Source organism: Tamandua tetradactyla, chromosome 12 (assembly GCF_023851605.1).
Source record: "Tamandua tetradactyla isolate mTamTet1 chromosome 12, mTamTet1.pri, whole genome shotgun sequence".
NCBI classification, from domain to species: Eukaryota; Metazoa; Chordata; class Mammalia; order Pilosa; family Myrmecophagidae; genus Tamandua; species Tamandua tetradactyla.
This window is the reverse complement of record NC_135338.1, coordinates 59,242,777-59,250,959: the sequence shown is the minus strand read 5'-3', so window position 1 is coordinate 59,250,959 and position 8,183 is coordinate 59,242,777.

Sequence of the window (8,183 nt, the reverse complement as noted above, 5' to 3'; positions counted from 1 at the left end):
AAGCTAGATGAATTTTCTTAATAAGTGGTTAAAACATCTTAAGAGTTTCCGGCGCTATTTTGCTGCTCAAGGGTTTTCAATAAGATGCTCTGATGATGGAAGAACCACTTTTATCCAATATTAAGCTACTGTAAATTTACTGTAATTGAATAATTTGCCTCTTAGCTTTGGTTCACTAAGACTGTAGCGAGGTTTTCATCCCTAAGTGATTGCTCCACAGTCTATTTCAATATCTGTCATGTCAGGCAAGGCTCATCTGCGACACCATTTGAGATTTAGTAATTTCAAAGCCAAGGGACCCTGTAAATGGTCTGGATGATTGACCATAAAGTATGTACATATTTAGTTATATTAAATTGTGATTAGGGTTTTGACTTTCATATTTAAATTCTGAGTAGTTTGCTGGAACTTTATGACTTTTACGGAAGTGCTAATGTGAATTCCACAGGGCTTTTCTAAGAATGAAGCAAGGGTAGGCCTTTGGTCCAGGTTGCATAAATATTAAGGAAATGTAGTAATAAAAAAAGAAAGAAAGAAAGAAAGAAAAAAGGATAAGAACCCCAAACTGCCATTGAAAGTAGACCAAATCAATAACAGCAACTATAAATCATGCATTGAGAGACAGTACAGTGAAAACTTGAATGTTGAAACAACACCTGAACTTGTCCCCTATTCTTATTATAGAATGGTTTAGCAGTTTTAGCAAATAGCTTTCTAAGCTTCAGTTGGCCCCATCTGTATTATGAGCCTCATAGCACATTGAGTAGACCAGCGAGGGGAAAATGGAAATGTTTGAAAATGTTTGTGAAAGAGCTTGGGAAAACATTAAACCTCTGTCTTCAAGCATTGCCCTTGAATCTCCTGCATTAGAAATAACTGAAGACATATTAAAATGCCGATTCCTGGATATCATTTCTGCCCTGCTATACAGTATCTCTTGGGTTGGGATTCAGGAATTCACATATTTTTCAAGTATACCAGGTAATTTGCACACGTATTAAGGCCTGGGAATGCAGCTGTATATAAATGTTCATTCTTATTGTGTTAGAATCATGCAGGAAGGTAACTTTGTTTTTGCCTTCAACTGTCTTTTTCTAGCTATACTATAAGATTTGAGATTGTTAGGGCAATTGGACACATATACAGAAACATGAAAAGTAAAGACTCTCAGAGATCATTTGTACATCCCAGCAGAAGAAATGAACCAGAAAAGAGAACAGCAGGAGTCATGGCTATTAACCCTGGATCAAATCATAATACCCTCTGGGTCCTTTTCCCGTCATGGTCTTCTTTCTTTTTAAACTATAACGCCTACTTCAGAACTCAAGTTAGAATCATCCCCTCTCTAAAATGTGTTCAGATCCCTGAACTGATAGTGTATTAGTCAGGGTTCTCTAGGGAAACAGAACCAACAGGAGATCTATCTATCTATCTAATGTAAATATATGAGTTTTTATAAGAACTGTCTCATGATGTTGTGGATGGGTAAGTCAAATTCTGTAGGGCAGGCTGGATGTTGGGAAACTTCAATGAAAGTTTTGATATATTCCTCAGGAGAAGTTGACTGGCTGAAGTGGAGCTGAAAATTCTCTCTTCTGACTGCTGAAATCATCACTGCTTATAAAGCCTTCAACCGATTGGATGAAACTTCTCTCATTGTTGAAAGAAATCTGCTCAGTTGATTGTAGATGTAATCAACCATAGATGCAATCAACTTACTGATGATTTAAGTCCACAAAATGTCCTCACCATTACAATCAGGCCAGTGTTTGCATGACGAAACACTTGGACACCATGACCTAGCCAAGTTAACATATGAACTTAAACATCATAGAACAACAGTCATCAGGAATGACAAATGTGGCAAGTACAATTCTGAGATGGCCCTCAAGATTGCTGTTCCCTGGTGTATGCAGCCTGCACAACCCCCACCTTCTTGAATGTGTGTGTGTGTGTGGCGGGGGGGTGCATGTGAATTTGACAGTCACCCCTTGATTAGATGATGTTACATAGGTCTGAAGAGAGAGATTCTACCTTGGCTTCAACTTGTAGATTTTCTGAGCAGGGAACACAGCTAAGTGTAGCCCGACTCCTGATTCAAAGAGATTGTTAGATTATGAATTTGCCTTGTTTTTAAGCTGCTAACTCTGTGGCAATTTGTTATGCAGCATTACATGAACTAATATAATGAGGGAGGTGAACACAGAAACATTTTATAGAAAACCTGGAGCCTCCACCTTGGCAGGACACTGACCTAATTCAGATTCCATGGAGTGCAATAAGATAGACAAAGGCTTCACTCAAGTTCACAAGTGGCACAGTTTTTAACCAGCCACACTATGTCATGAGACTTCTGCTAGGGACTAAACTGGTAAGTATTCCACAGACAACCAGCCATGCTAACATGACTTAAAATGCATCCTTTTGCAACAGCAGTTACTGCAACTTGCATTTCAGTAGAGTTTCTCTCAGTATTTTTCATCTACTGACTACCAATGAAATAATCTGGCCTCAGGATGAGCATGTGCCTGGGTGCCCAATAATGCACAGTTTTTATAGTTTGTCATAAAATTGCTTCCTCCCAATCATGCATTCCCTTTCATCCAAAGAACTCCTAGTGTTTTATTCACAGATATAATTATCCTCATTTTACAGATGAGGAAATTAGGTCATAGGGATGTGGACACTGTGAATTTGTAGCAGGAACAGAGAAAAAACCTGACTCAAAATTCAAGTGGCTTGCTTTTTCCTTCTCAGTTACCACTATGTGTACATAGGTATCTTATATATATATATATATATATATATATATATATACACATTTCAATTGTGCAGAAGCAACTTCAAAATTCTTGTTTACCATGCCAGGCTTCCTAGTACAATATTGTCCCACTGTATACAGCCAGGAACATTCAGAGTGATTTAACTCCAACTAAAATTCAGATGTGCATTTATGCATATGTGGGCATAAGCACAAAAAAAAATGAGACTGCCTGTGGGGATAAACTGGAAATCAGACCCTGCTTCATTCTACTTTATAGACAAAAAAATTTTTTTTTTTAAATCATTGCTCCTCTCTAAATACTAACATTGTCCAGCCTATAAGAACCAGTGATTTGTTTTGTTAAAATGCTGACTGGTGGGTGGGCCATGGTGGTCCAGCAGGCAGAGTTCTCGCCTGCCATGCTGGAGACCCGGGTTCGATTCCCGGTGCCTGCCCATGCAAAAAAAAATGCTGTCTGGGATGTTAGCTGGAATTCTTCAATGGAGATGGGAATAGGAAAAAAAGACAAGCAACACTCATTTGGGTCTGCCAGGTCTTTGCTGTGGTTTGAGTTGATTCAGTCATCCCTTCATCACTGGTGATGTGAAAGGCCTGCAGAATTCTTACCAACCCCATCCCAACCAGAAATCTCATTTAAGGGCCTTGTGTAGACTGAATCTTTCTTTCGGAAATAGGATGCCCACTGTACAAAACTTAAAATAACTGATTCTCAATACTCCAACTCCCTTGCCTTTGGTGAAAGATCAATGTAGTTCCTTGAATTTTTTTTAAGCACAATGATAATTATAAGATTCTCTTATGAAACTAGGTTAGACCATGAAATCCACTTTAGAAGTTTAAGAAATTGTATAGCAGAAAACAGACTTTGATATTGATTTTGCTGTTCTACACTCTTTACTAGAATAACAACTGACAGATAGTAGGAGATCAGTAAATGCTTATTGAACTGAATTTAAAAAGTTCTGTCTAATATTCTTGAATCTCTAAACTCAGTCTTTCCCTACTACCTCTGTGTCATTTAAACTTTTGTAATTTCTTGCTGATTTTTAACAACCTTCCAACTAATCTTTTCCCAGTGTATTCTTTTATTGAAACATGAATGATATTTCCAAAGCACAAATCTAACTAAACCTCTCTTACTTGCAACCTTTCAGCTGTGGCTGTCCCAAGGAATAGAGGACAATGCTTAAGTTCCTTAGCATGCAACCAAGACCCCTACCTGACTGGGGCTATTTCTCTTTCCAGATCTCTTACCATCTAATAACATTATATTCCTCAGCATTCCAGAAATCTCATAAGTTATATACATGATGCTGTTTTTCATTGCATCCATGTTTTGGGGCCTGATGTTGATTTTGTCTGAGGGTCCATTTATCTTTCCTACCAATTTCTACCTGCCACCCAATTTCTATGCAGCTGAAAAATTCATATTAGCCTTTAAAAAATCAGCTTGAGTAGACAATATACCAAAGAACATTTGTGAATGGCCAGTACACATATGAAAAGATCTTCAACATCATTAACCATTAAGGAAATGCAAATCAAAATCATAATGATACCACTTCACACCCATAAGAATAGCCCTTGTTTTAAAAAAATGCAAAATAACAAGTGTTAGAAAGGATACAGAGAAATTGGAACTCTGGTACATTGTTGGTGCAAACGTAAAAAGTTGCAGCCACTGTGGAAAGCAATATGGTGGTTCAAGTCACCATATAATCTGGCTATCCCACTTCTAGGTACATTCCCCAAAAGAGTAGGAACTTGGCTGCAAAAAAGACACTTGCACATTAATGTTTATAGTAGCATTTTTACAATAGTCAAAAGGTGAAAAATACCCGTGTCGTACTGCAAATGAAAAGATAAACAAAATATGATGCATATTACATAATGGAATATTATTCAGTCATAAGAAATACTAAATTCAGAGATATGCTGCAACATGGAAGAACCTTGAAAATGTTAGATTCAGTGTAATAGGGAAGGAATTAAAGAACAGTTATAGAAAATGTTACTTAGGAAAAAATGGCTAGAAATATCAAATTCAGTGTGACAGAAAGTAGAGTAATGTTTACCAGGGGATGGAGGGAGTGAGGGAAGGGATGTATATTTGGTCAATATAGAATGTGAATAAGAAAAATTAATAAAATGAAATTTATTAAAATAATTAGTTTGGAGCTCTTTGTCTCCAGGGAATCTTATCTATTTCTCCTATCCTTCCCTAAATCTAAGTCATGCTTTGTACTCCTGTGCATCTATCTTCATAACTACATGTGCCTTGATTATTTTACAGTTATCTGTACCCCAGTCTGTTCTCCCTCATATCTTAGTTTTCCAGCTATGATCACAAATATCATGAAATGTGTTGGCTTAAACAATGGGAACTTATTTGCTCATGGTTTTGAAACTAGTAGACATCCAAAATCGAGCCATCAGCAAGGTGATGCTTTCTCCCCCAAAACTAGGGTGTTTTGGGGCTGGCTGCTTCTTGGTCCTTGGCTTTTCAATCATGTGGTAGTACACATGGTGATGTCTTCTCCTGTCTCTTCCAAGTTCTATTGATTTCCTGCTTCTACTTTTTTTTGGTGGCTTTCTTTCTGTGATCTCTATAAGGCCTCCAATTACAAGATTACTACACATTTTGATTCAATTGGGTCACACTTTAACTAAAAATAACATCTTCAAAAGGTACTAATTACAATGGGTTCACACATACAGGAATGGATTAAGATTAAGAGCATGTTTTTCTGTAGAACATAATTCTACCTATCAAATCTCATTAGCCAGTGAGCCTTGGTGAGCAGGGACTAAACTGCCTTCATCTGGGTATGTCCAGGACCTAGCACTGGAGGTTTCATACACAGTAGCCACTCAATAAAGTATATCGAAAGAATAGATGGATACTAGGAATACCTGAACCACAGGTGAGTGAATGAATGTCTGAACAGGTCTGGTTCTTAGTACTTAGCTTCCTATGCTTAAAAGGGTTAATTGCCTCTTACCTAGAGTTCTGAGTGAATCTCATTCTCTAGTGTCAAAATCAATTTCCACTTGCCTCACCCTTGTTCTAATGACATAGAACTGGACAAATAGGAAAAAGCACCCATGTGGCACAATTTCTGCTGATGAATATTTCAGCAGGTGCCTCTTGGCTATAAGTCGAGATGAAAGCCTGGCTCCAGGCAAATTAAGAGGGAAGAAAGACTTGTAAGTACAGAAGGCTTTGGAAAAATGTCTCCAAGCTGAGCCCTCGACAGGAATCCTGAAATTGAAAATGAGGAGATCACAGCCCAGGGCAAGGTCCAAGTCTCCTCCTAGACTTGGGGAGCAAGAGCACCCAAAGGAGACAAGCCACTCACAAAGCGAGAGCACCGGCTGTTCCCAGGACACTTAGCATCAGTAAGATGATGGCAGATATCCAGGTCAGCCCATCTGCCTATAAATTTTCAGCCTCCAGAAAAGCATGGCTTCCTGGCTCCAAGACAGGACTGGGTGGTGTGCACTGCAGGATTCTCTGGTGGCATTATTTTCATGTTGTCTTTCTGCATTGTTTTGTTTTGTTTTTAAGGAGAGCTAGAAGGCATAAAACCAAACGGGACCAGCTGTGTACACATGACTTTCCCACATCCTTACAAAGCCTATGGGTAAAGAATGCCACAATGCTTTAGCCTGGATGGGATTTTCTCTCTGCTCTATAACACAGTGACTTGTTGGGATTTCAGTAGCAGAAAAATATTAAATATTTACTGAATCCAGAAGAAATTAAGCCTCCTTAGGCATCCTGGAGCTGTTTGATGAAACAAATGGAAGCAAGAGAGAAAATGGAATCAAAATCAATGCCAAAAGGAAAGGCTCTGGCAGGTGTCTGGGACAAGTTTGAGTGGCATGGGAAGGTGTATAATGGGCGAAATATTAGCCTTTCAAAAGGGATGTCCACATCTTAACCCCCAGAAACTGTAAAAATGACTTTATTTGGAAAAAGGATCTTGACAGATATAATTAAGGTTCTTGAGATGTGATCGTCCTGGATTTAGGAAGAGCCTTAAATCCAAGGATGAGTGTCCTTATGAGAGAGAGAACACAGAGACTAAGAAGAAGGGGATGTGAAGATGGAGGCAGAGATTAAAGTAATGCCTCTGCAAGCCATGAGATGCTTGAGCTTGCCAGCGGCCACCAGAAGCTAGGAAAGAAGCATGGAATGGATTCTCCCTCTGACACTCCAGAATAAACTAACTGCTGCCACCTTGAATTTGAACTGCTAGCCTCCAAAACTATGAGAAAATAAATTTCTGTTTCTTAAAACCACCCTGTTTGTGGCAACTTGCTAAGGTAGCCCCAGAAACTAAGACACAGAGGAAAGAAGGCTGAGAATCAGAGACCTGGCTCTGTTCTTTCCCCTGTCCCTAACCTTAGGCAAGTCATTTCTCTATGAGCCTCAGTTTCTTCAAATGTAAAAAAAAAAGCATTATCTGAGATGCCATAAGATGCCTTAATGTTCTAGTTGACTACAAATCCATGCATTGGTCTCTGGAAGATCTCTGTGGCTCAGATAGGATAGCAATACAACCAGGCCTTCCATTAGCAAAGCCTATATTTGCAAATACAGAGGTATCTGGATGTGTTAATGGTTCCAGTGGTTTGCTCTTGAAGAGTTTGTTATGACAGAAAAAATTACTCTCTATGACAAAATTGTGGGCACTGTGTTTGGTGGAGAGGACCTTGTACAAAGGGAGTGAAGGCAGAGGTGGAATTCCTGAGAGCATCCCTGAGGTAGAGACCTAGCTGCAGAGAGTTTAGCACCTCTGGAGGGGAAGGGGGCACAGAATGAAGCTGAGGGAGAAAGGGGGCTGCAGTGCACTCACAATAAGGACTCAGCTGACCCCATCGGTAGTTCTGAGGCTGGGATTACCCTCACAATTGTCCAACTCAGGGCAAGAAAGAAGCCATTTATACTACCTACATTGAACTGTTGTTAGATGGGGCAGTCCTCCAAAGGAGGTAATTCACCAAGAGAGGTGGTCACTAAAGGTGGTCAGTTGACCACCTGATCTGGAGAACAATAAATCCTTTGGTCCTGAAGAGGTCATGTGGCTGTACAGCTGAGCATGCACTACAGGGAACCATCTGTTTCTACATCAGTTTATGTCCATCAGGTGGCTTCCTCTTTGCACACACAGGGCAGACAAATTTTCACAATTTAACATGCATCAAAAAGATGAGGAGAGAAGCCCACCTCTTCCTACCATCAACCTGGATCAATTAAATCAGAACTTGAGAGTGTGACCAGCACATCCATGATTTTATGTATTCTCGGGTGACTCCAATATGCAGCCATGGTGAGAACCACCAGTACTCCCAGAGCTGTGGTAAATCTGTATGAGTTGCAGACTTACCTTGA